Genomic DNA, 13,712 nt, shown 5'->3' on the forward strand with positions numbered 1-13,712 from the left:
TTTAAACAAAATATAAAAGTTTAATAAAGCGACTCTTAAGAGGCAATACTAATAATTCTTTTTATCGTGACCCTTATAATAATAATCCCTGGACAATCGAATAACCAGTATCCATTTTTGCTGGATATTAGACTGGCTGACGATGTCGCCCGCATTTCAGGTAATACAACCAAAAGTCTACCGTCAGATATCGTCGCCCGCTACATGAGATATCTGCTAGCGACTCTGAACCAAAAGTATGATAGGGTAGTTTAAGGAAGGTGCGATCGGAAAACTATCGGCTATGGGATACGCCTACCTGTGATATACGGCCTACCGGAACCGGTAGTGAACTTTCCTCAATTTCCTGTATAAGAAGTAAGCCAAGAATTTGATGAGGACCCAGGCGAACCCCCTAGTTAAAGCCGGGATACATTACGGTATGTTGAGAGTATGAAAAAGGCGGCTGGTCTAAGGCGGTAATGTTTGTAACGGCAACAGCGAAGCGAGAGCGATTTCCTAGATCGCCTCGTTGTGTAGTAGGCGGCAATTGTTATTCCCAACAGCGGTCACTGCACCAAGTCTGACTGAGCCACTAGCAGATTTATCTTTGCTAAGTATGGAAACGTGGGTGTTTGGAACGAGTGAAGATGAAAGGGGGCGTCATTTATATCGCTATAGGTTAATTAAGTGTATATTATAGAATGCGTCGTATGAGTGCTGAAACCGGGCGAGCGAGAACGCAGAATGACGCGTTGACCAAAAGCATAGCTAGAAAGTTCAGGTTGACAATATTCATGGTCAGTTTGGTACTGCCGCTTACCTCGTCCTTAGAATTAATTTAGACAACTTTGCCTCCAGACGCGTCGCGATAGCAATTATGCCGTATGTCCCCTTCGAAGCTGTTAGTAACACCTCAGCCGTCTTAGTCTATCTTTATGAAAAAATAAAAGCAGTGAAGCAAACGAAGCACCGCATTCCCCGATCCTCGCATGAGCCCCCCGTGAGGCACTGGGGTGCTAGTTTGGTATTTCTCCTAATTAGTTGATCACCAATAATACAGTAACTCAGTAATGTATTGACGACGATTATGTGCGGTTCAACAGCTATCAAGAGATAAAGCAAAAAAAAAAACAAAAAGGACCATTTAAAGGGGTGTACAGTGTAGAATTCTTCTTGAGCTATTGGCTACGTAAATACCATTTATGACAAAGGTGTCTTTTTTAATAATAATAATGAAGTGAACTCGGACAGTGTACATATGGGCATTCGATCTTTTCTCGCATTTTTCGAAACGAAACGGTCTGATATCGCAATTAAGAACACCAGAATTATTCTCTTGACCGCTAAAAGTTTGACGATGTTGCATAGCTTGAAAGTCATAATAATGTTATGCCTTAGAAATAGCATTGCCTTTCTATATAGCTAAAACGTTATTTGTGACTGTAGTTGACCAGCTTAAGCGTAAGGCAGAAATCGGATTCACGTTTTCTATTCGTAGGGTACAAGCGTCTGGAACAACTTTTGTGAAACATCGTGATAGCTCGAAAATTAACAGCATCAGTTTCTCCTACTTGCTTTGGCCAGTGCTCACCGTCCTTCGGACGGCCCTTGGAGTCTAGTGCTGACCTTGCCTGCTGTACCTTCAAATTTTACCTCGTGTTTAAAAGGCACCCTTTGCTTTGCGAATGCTTGTGAAGTATAAGCAATTAGCCTAAAAGAAAAAAAACACCTATGGGCTAATTCAAAACAAAGCTAATTTTGATCCCGATCAATGAATATAACAGGTTGTCCGGTTATTTACGTGCGTAAATTAAAATTAGTTCAGATTTATTGTAGGACGACTGTTTCGACGCCGCACGATGTGGGATGATTAGAAACTAATCGTGTACTACTTTAGGTTGTAAATGCATAAAATATGTGAAATCGTCTTTCCCTGGAAAGCTCACGGCTTGGCCAACCCGAAACTCGTCTATATAATCTGCCATTAATATACGTAACAATTGCGTAGGGTACTTCCACACACTTTCGAGCGTAACGACACTGCGTCTACCTTATTAGGCTGAACCTGCAGAACTCTAGTAGGCCATGCCAGGCGTCGTTAGCTCTGGGGATCCTATAAATCTTAATGATGAATTGTCAGGTAATCTGGAGTCGGATGCACTCACACGATGCTTGCCGGCAAGAAGGTACAGACTATAATTAGCTAAACTGCCTTCTAGTGTTTTCATTTCGAATGAGTTTTTATATATAGCGTGCAAGCGTCTCCAACATCCTCGTACATAACTTCGCCACAAAGGATTTTAATGGCACCGTCCAAAGCTAGGACAGGTTTCGTCGTTATTCAAGCTTTGCTATAAAAAAAAAAAAAAAAAAAAAAAAGTACAAAAGACATTGCTATCTAACGGCGAACAAAACATTTTGACTTAAAAGGGTAATGACGAATCATTTAATTCAGTAATAAGTCACTTTCTTATACTCGCCATAGCGTTGCCTTTTGTAAAAGTGATGCAAGCAAGCACTTTAATAATTATAGGAAGAATAAACCCATATCTTGATGGGTCGACAGGCATAACAGACGTCTAAAAAAGATGTTTGTTTAACCGAAGGAGCCTCGAGCGCGCGCCTACTTCGAGCCATTTGAGAAAGGCAGATCTGTGCAGAAAGAAATATCGTATGGAAGAGGACGGTGCAACGGTAACTAGATAAAAAACTATGCACCGTACTACAGCAACTTTAGGCCAGCAATGAATGGAAACAGAAACATTTTTACGCTGAGTTTTTCGATGAATTACTGTGTTTTTGGGTGGGAGCTAGGTGACTGGATAATTCAGTAGATCTGATGGTCACGTGAACTCGAATTCTGGGTATAATTAATTTTCCTATACGTTTACTGGTAATATCTAGAGAAAATCAATCTATCATGTTATTCAAATATCAGAGAATATATAACAGTGAGTGCAAGCCAACGTCCCCAGTCGCCCCAAGGACGCTACCGATCAATCTCTTGCAAGGAGCTTCCCATCAAATAAGCATAATTTTCTTCATATAATTTTGCCACTGCCACTTTGTGCTGATATTTATGTTGAAATCGCAACTTCCAGCTGGCCTCGCTAAAGTCAGCTCCATTAATAAATACTTTTAACTTCTTTCTAGATTCAAAGGAAGTTTTCTGGATTTTTAATTACAGCTTATATGAAGCAAATTTGTTCTGACTTGTAAATTACGACGCTTGCAATGGAGGTCAAAAAACTGTATTACGTGTGAACTTCAAGAGACATTTGACGATTTTTCCTGTCTACCGTAAACTGGCGATATCGCCTATGCGGGCATATTTGATTCCGCCTATATTCTAGTGCGTCTAAACACTATATGGAAAACAGTTATGCAAGCACCAAACTAGCGAGCTCTGCGTGCAGAACTTATCAACCTTTCGAGACTGTTTGCTCTTCCATACGTAGCCAAAATGGGTCAACATTTCATATTTAGAAATCAGATTTTTGAAACCGGGGGTACTTGTTGTTACTGACGGTGCAGCAGTGGAACCGATGGAGTTGAGCAGTTTTTACATCGAACTCATAGCGCGCTTCTGAAGAATAGAACAGCATCTTCAATAAGCGGTCGATCGAATAAGCTAATCGATACCGAAATCAATCATCGTCATCGATCGATCTATCTGCGTTGATGGTAGAAGACCCATGAAGATCTCATGTACCTGTGAGAAATGGCTTCAAAACGGCATTTAAATCGTATAATTCGAAATGAACGATTAAAACGCGAAAGAACTCCTGCCATAGATGATGTCCTAGCCGTGCTAGTAGTAAATGCTAGCATGTGCCAGTTATACGTGTTCCAATCATGCGCCCAAACGAATTCGGACACACGATAAATAGCCGGCTGTATGTGTATAACATTAATTAATAGCTTTCATTTTAAAGTAATCTTTTTTTTGTTTTTTTCAGTTGGACATCTGTTCAGGGGGCGTATAAGAGACAAATTCAAATAACGGATGTTATTGGGGTCGATAACTCTGCGATTCTGAGCTTACAAAGCACAAATTTATTTTGTTTGCTTTTGTGCGGTGGGACCAGCCACGTTCGGGTTACTTTTTCCTGTAATTGTATAGATTAGTGTCCATAGTAACGAAAAATTTCGTACGACATGAGCGATGAAGACGCCTGGCAGATGCATCATTTCGGCTCCTTTCGTGAAGAGATGATATAAGTTTGAAGTAAATGGTGTAACTTCAGCCGAAATATTGAAGCCAACAAGCTATTTTGAACTAAGCAAGATATGATGTATTGGGAATTGCAGAAACTGGCATATTGTAGATCCAATTGCAATTTACTGAGTTGACTGTCAGTCATGATTCCGAGGAAGTGAACTTTTGTGAAGTTGATGAGCGGTTCTTTATATATACACATACTGCGGACGCCCATTTGAGCGTATTGAATTTGAAGGTTAGGCGCAAAAGCAAAATCTTGTATATATTGGTTATTGCAGTGGATAGGTTATTGCTTACTGTCAAGCCAGTTCGCAACTAAAGAGCAATTTTTACAGGTACTCTCATGTAATCTCATCTAAGTTACGACAACTTGCATATAAACTGCGGTTCGTGTATAACAGGGCTTTACGATGCACTGAAAATGTCATTTATGAAAAATTAGAACAGTTCGAGACCTCTAAGTTTAGAGCTTTTACGATCGGTATCGACGTCAGGCATCCCGTCAAACAAGTGGAGCAAGGCCTCAGAAGGCTTAAGTAAGATAGCTAACAATTGCAATCGTTAATCCCTGGCCTTTCGAAGTAAGTTCGTAGTAGTTGAATAGCAACACAGGGACTCTGCTACTACAATATTCACTGAATCCCAATTAGTTACGATCAAGAACATTATTTTTAGTCTCATTTAAATCGCTCATTTAAAGGAGAATGAAGATTTCTATCTAATTCCCATATAATTGGTTGTCTACAAATCTATCTAACACAGAATCCTAAATCCGATCTTCTTAAAGAAGCTTAGGGACACTGGGATGTGGCAATGTCATAATTATAGAAGATTTGTGGATATTCAATTAAAACGATATCCCCAGTGCAGAAAATTGGCTTTCTATAGAAATCTTCCACGCCACGAGCAAACTGTCTACGCAGAAGAATATCTTTTTAGGTCTATCCGAACAATATGTGGGGTACGTCGATACGGTTTTTCGAGGGAGAGACGAACGATATTCTGAGCAACTAGCATGCCTCTGTTTCGAATTTGAGGACAAAAATTAGCAACAGTGAAAGCACCCGAAAATAGCTTAAAATTGTGTGCGTAGCAACAAATTGTACGGTATGTGTCTTTTGAGGGACCTCTGCTTTTTCTCAACCAAATGTTTGGTCGAATATAGGGCTAAAAAAAACTTCATAGTCTTCACATGGCTGTCAGGGTTACAGTGAATCAGCAACCTCAATTTCATAAGCCATGTACAGAAAGCAGATCATATTCTGACTTATCTGTTTTTTTTTCTAGCCTATTTCTTTTTCATCGTTGTCTTAGCGATTAATTATCGACGATCGTATATTTAGCCTAATGGCGCCACCGTAAAGCTATCCAGCTTCTATATAAACGCATTGCTAAATCAATAAGATTCTAGGTTAAGTGTGTGCGCACGCAGATGTTGAACAATTGGGCCTTATAAATAGGACACGAACTTTCATCATCACACCAATTGTACATCTATAAGTGACGAAAATGTACGACCTTTAACTAGTTACATGATCTTTGTACTAAAAAAATATTACAGTCTCGTCGATGATACTAAACGTACAGTTAGGCAGATAGGATTCGCAATACTAAACCGATTGAAAGACTGATTACAAAATTCAACTGTGGAAGCACGTGTGCTATGAGCCTCTAAGAAACTCTGGCCGTTTTATGGAAATGAATTTGTAATTGAAGGAGAAGTATTTCGTACTATTGTTCGTTAAGAGGTTTACTATATGCTAGTTCACCAATAATTCAATAGGCTATAGAGAGACATTTGAAGATGACCAAACGAGATCTACATTTGGGTTTGAAGAAAATCTCTTACGAGGCAACACGTGCTTTCACACAAGAAGTTACTAGGATATCTGGCGGAGAACTATGCTGAGGCCATCATCGGATAACTTCAAGTTTGCTGACACTGCAGAGCAGGCTTGTAGGGGCTTTACGCCTGCAGCTACGTTGGGAATAGATAAATCAAAGCTTGATTCGCATTTAGGCATTCACCTTAGGCAGCGGGTAAACAAAATCTATATTATGCAACATTTTATGTGCTAAGTAGTTTGCAAATTTAAGCGAAATATAAACCAATTCATATACAATTCGTTTGTCCAAAAAAACCTCCGTATTTTCACTACGGCCTAATGTTCACCCTTACACGGTACCTGACTCTACCTACGAAAGCTGTTTAGTAAAGACGATGAGCGAAAGATCAATTTTACGTGAGGTCCAAACCAATGACATACAACTTATTGCCGTACAGCATGCGTGTTACTGCCTATATTATGGCGTATTGCTGGTATATATTACGATTGCTTATTGGCGATCTATTGACGAGTAAAGGTCGCAGTTGTTTTTACATGCTTGCCTTCCTATACCGCACTCATTGCTATCTTAATATACATATACAAAACATACAGACTAGTTCGGATTCCTGTTTGCTCCGGCCTAACAAGCGTGAAACTTCGAAAATATATATACGTTTTCAGGTCTAAAGGCCCCCGACTGTGGTTCTAATGCGTACAAACCGCATTGTGCGACAAATAGATCCCAAACCATGTTGCTTGACTGTATCTTAATTTAGACATTGTGGTTATTCTCGTCGGCCAAGCTGTCGTGTTAGTAAAATCTAATAATTCTGATGTCTTTAGGGGTTGACGATAAAGATGAGGCAGTCCGTGCTTCTCGAACAACTATACGACACCGAGTTGACAGAGGCATCCCGTTTGATAGTTCGTAATTAAGCGTGTACAAGTATCTGATCAATTTCTGGTATCATTCTTGTCGTATAGTGGATCGTGCATGACCTAACCTATGGGCCCAGTTGTAAAACGAGGAGGTTCGAGGTAATTATCTATCGGGCTTGCGATAACGATCGTGCTACGACCTGTGGACTATGGGGAAACAGCAGTAAGTAGCGAGTGACGTTGACCAACAATTCCAATAATAGGCCAATAGTCGACCCGTTCGTAAAGGTGATAGAGCCTATATAATTGTCGTTCGTTCAGCAAACAAACTTTGAATCAGCCACCATTGATCAAGCCGATGACAGTTGTTGAACCAACATCGACAGGTATAAATAATAACTGTTTAAACATGCCAGACGTAAATATAGTATATATCCAACTATCTAATAAACATATGGATCGAAAGTTCATTTGATTAATTGTTTCTAACGGAGGTGTTGTTGGATACGTGTGTTCTTTCTTCTAAATGAAACCAATAGAAATCTTGAAATCGATCGGTTGCCACTCTAGAATTTTGTTCCGAAATGCCTTCGACTGTTAAATGAAACTAGAAAAACCAATCAAAAGTAGGCTCCAAATGCCGTTTCTAGCAACCGTCTAGATATGTGCAGGCCAAATCGGAAACAGCTCGGCGTAATGAAAACAAATACTACAACGTAATTTCATTTTAATCAGACACAGTCCGATTTGTACAAAAGCAAGCTTATTTTAGACGAGCCGGGAAGGTACGCGTCATACGTCATACGCTACGCTAATGGCATCAATGCTTAAAAAAATTGCGTTTTTTATTGTCACCATACGTTATCGGAGGAAATAGCCCAAAGATAATTCTGTCGTTCTTGTTCTACAAATTTCGATGTGAAAGACGCTCCTCGTAGCGGTTGATGAAGAGCTGATGAAGTTATGTGAAGACTGAGCAAGATACTGGAATAGCCATAACATAGTCAAGGGACTATCAAACAAACACCTGCCAGTAGAGAGTTTTAGACCATTTGCTACAAAAGAATTCTATGATTAGCTACCACACGAAGTGGCGTAAACGAATTTATTGGATTGTATCTCTATTTGGGAAATTTGACAAAAATGAACGAAGTTTTACAAAGTAAAACAATTTATCATGAAAACTATGTCACAAAAATAACAACAATGTGTATATATGATACAAAATGTATGCTCCGGCTAGAGAAGGTCATGCAATGTGTTTGTCTGGGGTTGGAAAGAAATCGAGCATTACTAGTGCCTGTAGTCAGCTAGCATGGTTGATTCGGACCTCTGCTGTCAATAAATAATAAAATCACACTAAGCCATTGAAAAAATCTTGGATTTGGAGCAACTAAAGGCATATGTGCTTCACTTACCCGGCCAATAGATAGATGGGAAAATTTGCATGAAGCATTTTAAATAAGAATAAGACTTACTTACGTGTCCGTTAAAAGGTCAGGTCTGCACTCTGTCTGTTAAATACACATAAACCCGAACGCGTTCATGTATTATGGGTATCGATATACGGAAACAAATGAAACCTCAACATTTTGCTAATCTTCGATGAAAGTCAGCTGACTTATTAGATCGTGATGACGTATAGTAGTAGTGATACTGGTCACCGATAGATAGAGATGTGACTATGCAGAAGTCGATCCTGCGATTGAGAACTACGTACGGTTGCCCATTTGTATGTTCTAACTTACGAAATATATTAATGAACAGGTCTCCTAAGTAGATATCGTTCGTACAATAATGTCATTGATTTAGACAATCGTTAGATACGGCTCGAAAGTGCGGCTCGAAAAGAAAGCGTTCAGTGGCTTAAACACATGTGATTTTTCAACATATTCCCCTTTAACTTCGGAGTAGGAATAATCATCTCTCCGGTTAAAGGCTCGTTTTAAAGGTCGAATCACCTGCTGCGCCTCACGTCCTACGGCAGTACAGCATGTACATCGAGTAAAAAGTGAGCGTCCTTGCGACACTTTGCAGCGTAAATGTATGCAGTGAATATTCGGTGAACAGAAATTAAGTCTACTAAATTAGTGTTATTCTTCTACCTTTAACGGTTATTGCTAATTATTATAGATTAAATGGCTACGTAAAATGGAGATAAAGCTACTTTGCAGTATAAAACTTGAGAGATAAAGTCAACTTCGGCAAAGATCTATAATAACGATATAGTTGTCCTTGTTGTTATTATTAGCTATATACAACTTTTGCGCTATATTGTACATTTACGCGAGGAGCAATTGTTGCAGGAGCGAGCGTGTTACATGAGTCAGTATGATTCACGCGTGACTGTAGTTAAATTGTGTGTCTTGAACAGCCAGGCCGGTGCCAGCTACTATGATCCATCTGCGAAGAGAACGGGGGCTCGGAGGGGAAATATAACGCTTACATACGCCTCTTCTGCCAGCTAAAAAGTGTTGTTGTGTTTTTGTGTTGAAATGCTTTACGACGCCGGGCGAGCTAGAAGGGAAGAGAGAGGAGAATCGAGGGCTGAAATAAGGTCACCCCCTTCAGTTTTTCCGTCGTCCCCGTGAGCCACCAGGACCCACAAATAAATGAGCTCATTCCAGTAGTTGCTGCAGCAAGACGCTACAGCCAACTTCATTCAAACTTAATTTTCCTGTTGCTCTGTTAATTAATCATCACACAGGTATGCACGCACAGACCCTCTACAAGAGATCGTTAGACTGACTACAAAGGCAGTAAGAAGAATTTAAGGGAGGGGCAACTGTAGGCTGAAAGGCCCCAAGGGACAAAGACGATACGATTTAGCAAAAAAACTATTACCGCCTGTTAGTCGCCAGTTTACAAGCATCACTGTGTATTAGGATAAACGGAAAAGAGATGAAAAGAGGGAGACCCTGTGCTATGCAGCTCCTAGAAAGGAAAATCAAATTGGTTAATTACTTAACATTGTTTTCCATGCAGTTACATTTCAATAGATCACCAAATGAGCTTTAGTCGGATTTCGGCCTGCTTTCTAGGAGCAGATGTGGGTACAGAAAAGCATGTTTAGGCCCGAAATTCATCCCGTTCATTATTGCAGCAGCAGGGTCGTGTAAGGCGTAAGCAATTACTAAGCTTGTCATTTCCGTGGTCAGTAAAAGTAATGTAATATATGGCCTAAATTGAATTGTTTCTTACCAAACTACAGTTAAAGCTTTAGCAGAACTCTGTTCAACGTGTACGTCAGAGTGCTTATTGTGTACAGAAATGAGCTCGATGGGTGAGATCTGATTCTGACTGATGTGGTGATAAACAAGATGATGCCTCTAATAGAAAGAAAGAGGATGCTGTAATTGTTCATGAATAAACCCGAATAGTTTTACCTAACGCATTTACTCGATTTATATTTTGTAACTATTTTAATTTCGAAATATCCGAGCGGTTAGGTTCCGCTACCTGTTGAATTTTAAAACCTAGTATTTCTTTTTAACTTACGTCGGCCGCTCAACTCGATTACTTTCGCTAGCTGCTCCTAACATAAGACAAACGGATTTCAGTAAGTATTTCCCGTTTACGATGGTTACATCGATTTGGATCTATCGTCAGTGGAGTTTCCACGGCAAAGGCTTGCCTTTTGCAATGTTGTCCTAAAGCATCACAACTTCTACTTATGACAACTTCCAATTGTAAATAATTCTGTGGATAGCAGCGGAGTAATTATTATTCGTCTCTGAATCGATTTGATAACGTTACTAGACGCCTTATTCATTTGCCTTTACACACCGTTTATTAATTAAGAAACGTTTTGCCTCGTTTAACACCGTGTACAACAAACACAGCCCATAGATTGAATCAGAAGAAAGTTGTCCTGCACAAAACAGAACTAAAAATAATTCTATAGAAGTTAACGCAGACTCCATGGGTCTACGACCTGAAGGTCGTTCCGCAACGACCCATTTCTTCAAATCTCTATGTCAGCTATACGCAGGTAGCGATCATTCAACTCTAGCCGAATATCTGGTAGCACTGTAGGGTCTTTTAAAGAAGGCGAGAGAGAGAGAGAGAGAGGGGGGGGGGGTTTACACGGATCTTGTAGGAGGCGGTTTTTATCGGATTTCTCTAGACAACTGGTCTGCTTATCCCGTATTGCTGCGGCGGTGGGGTATAGCCAAACGAAACACCTCTGATACAAATTCACTATGCTCAAACGCGTAGCATAACGTGTATCTCTCGAGAGACGCTTCCGTTTAGTACTATTAGCTACCGAAAACATTACAGAGTCTAACGGAACATTGTTCGTCGCTTGAAATCAGATAAACAGCATTAAAGCCGTATCAAACTTGCCGCTTTAATAAGATTTAAATATACTTGTAAAAGTAACTTGTCGATTACGTAGCATCATCGTGACAGGTCGTTCCTGGTCGATTTTGTGAAATCATCAGGATGGACATTGTTTGCTATTTTGTCAGTGTTGAGTCGCTGTCTTGCACCAAATGTTCGATGCATAGCTTCAGTAAACTTACTGCTCACGTACGTGTACAAACGGTGAAGGCGCAATTGTAAGCAAAAAACAATCCTGTAGCAGCTCAGGGGGACTTCATATTTCATCTCTAGGTGCTTTGTACCACAGAACCTTAACGGCAGCGTCGAACGAATTTCGACCCCCCGACTTCTTCGAGTTTAATTGCACAGCAGCGCTCACGAGTTCCTAAGCGACAAATGCGCTCCCTTCTGGTCGAATATATTTGTTAGACGATGTATCGGATACTTCAAAGGATTGGTATCCGTTTTTATTAAAGTGATTTGGGTGCCATCTTCAAAGCTCGTCCACACTTGATGCCGCTGTGTTTTTTTATGGAAGAAACAGTTATTAAATTAAGTGACGCTAGAATCGAACGTTTCGGATTGAAATCGGTTCCGCTATATGTAGATATTCGTTTGATCAGCTTAGTAGAACCTAAGAGAAGCTAGTTTAATGTCGAAACTTAGAAAATCACTCGCTCTGGGTGTGTACGAACACCAAACAACATCAAATTCGAAAGCGGCTATCCGAGTGATGTGAACTCTATCCAACGGGAAGTTATGGCACAGATATCCAACAGGAACAGTCCCTTCGCAGGTCGGAGTTTATGGTAGGTTCGAACAACTCAAAGGCGGTATCGGTAAACGTAAATTGACAGCACGATCAATGAAATCGAACCCGTACGAGCGTCAGTGAAGTTATCCTGGGCGCTTGTATAAAGAAGCTACTACATGCACATGCAACGTTCGATGTAGACGCAGCACCAAAGGATTCTTAGGGAATATGAATCTGACCGATTACAGTGTCATCAGATAGTGATGCGTCACGGTGAAGACAAGGCTATTTCCTTGTATCGAATAGAAGACACCTGACTTTCCCCTAAACAAATGCTAAAGGCATTAACAGTTCTCACCTTCCAGTAGCGTTGCATAGACGCGTATTTGCTCTGCTGGATATACTCAGATAAGCAAATGCGTTAGGTTGCATTGTGCCTTAAAACATCGGCTTACATTAGTCAGGTTTTCCTCATTTACACCTTCAAGCTAACTTGTGAGCTGATATGGACTAACTTTATAATAAAATTAAGGTAAAAGTCGTTCTATTCGTTGACTTGAGCGAAGACGTTAGTGTTTCGTAGTATAGACGAGATTATTCATTGCATTCCGCGATTTATATGCACTTTAGGGTAAAGCTGCAAAGCCCCAATGTAAACCTGTTGAGTGGAAATTGGTATCACATTGCCATATATTGGTATACAGCGCCATAATCATTATATTATACCTCGCTCAATAGCGGTATTTATTTGTGAAAAATTATTTCGAGCCGTTTTCTCGAATAAAACGTGATATGTCGTTCAGGGTGGGACATTTACACAGGCGGTACAGAAAAACATACCCAGCAAATGTTTTTTGCTCGACTGTGTATTATGACAAAGAACAAAAACGTTGGCAAAAATATTTTTTACCTGTACATACTGACCGCTGACTCCAAAAAAATAGCTAATTAATCTAATTAAAAAACTGCCACCTTTTGGGTGAAGCCTGACAACTTGTGAGCTACCTGACGTCCTGTTTTCTCCTTGGTTCTATAATCATAATACCTCTTGTTATACCTATTCCTAAAAATGATTACTGTCACAATACCTAAAATTCTGACACAAATCCTTAGAAGAAAAGGCACATGACCTGTACAACAAGACGGATATTCAGAGATGTAAAAAAAACCCTATTTTTTTCATTTTGCGTGTGATGTTCCTAACTACGGTCAAAGCGTAATGGTCACAATTCAGAGTTACATTCTTCACACATGGCGTTTACATGGCGCATTTGGTCAATTCGAGATCAATAGTTAACAAAAACATCTGATATCAGAGTCAGACTCCGTTTGTGGCTGATGACGACAGATGACAGAGCTCAAGTACAGGGGGTCGAGATAGTTTGGATAATTAATGCACATCTGCTTGAATATCTATGCTACATGATAAACAAGCGTGCGGTCAAAGTTCAGCATTGCTAAGATTACTGCTAAAAATCATTTCCAAACACCGAAAATTATGTCTCCAGGTAGGCGAAGAACTACAAAAGCGCTACTTACACAATTACCATACCGTTTCAGAAGTCCGTTCAACAGCGAGACCAATCCCGACTAGATTCCTGTGAGTCGGGCAGGTTTTCGACTCTGTGACAAAGACATGGCACAAGTAGCACAGAACGAGAGTTTTTATCTGTCACAGATTTATCTGGCGCATATCTAGTAGTTACATGCTTCAATAGGA

The 13,712-nt window shown here is 40.1% G+C and overlaps 1 protein-coding gene across 1 annotated transcript in view; it reads left to right on the top strand.

The window, feature by feature from the left end:
* Window positions 1–13,712, top strand: part of FMRFa (FMRFamide related propeptide) — a 103,171-nt gene that overhangs the window by 21,168 nt on the left and 68,291 nt on the right. The gene's annotated exons all lie outside the window — the stretch shown is intronic.

This window comes from Varroa jacobsoni, unplaced genomic scaffold (assembly GCF_002532875.2).
Source record: "Varroa jacobsoni isolate VJ856 unplaced genomic scaffold, vjacob_1.0 scaffold_42, whole genome shotgun sequence".
Taxonomy (NCBI): Eukaryota; Metazoa; Arthropoda; class Arachnida; order Mesostigmata; family Varroidae; genus Varroa; species Varroa jacobsoni.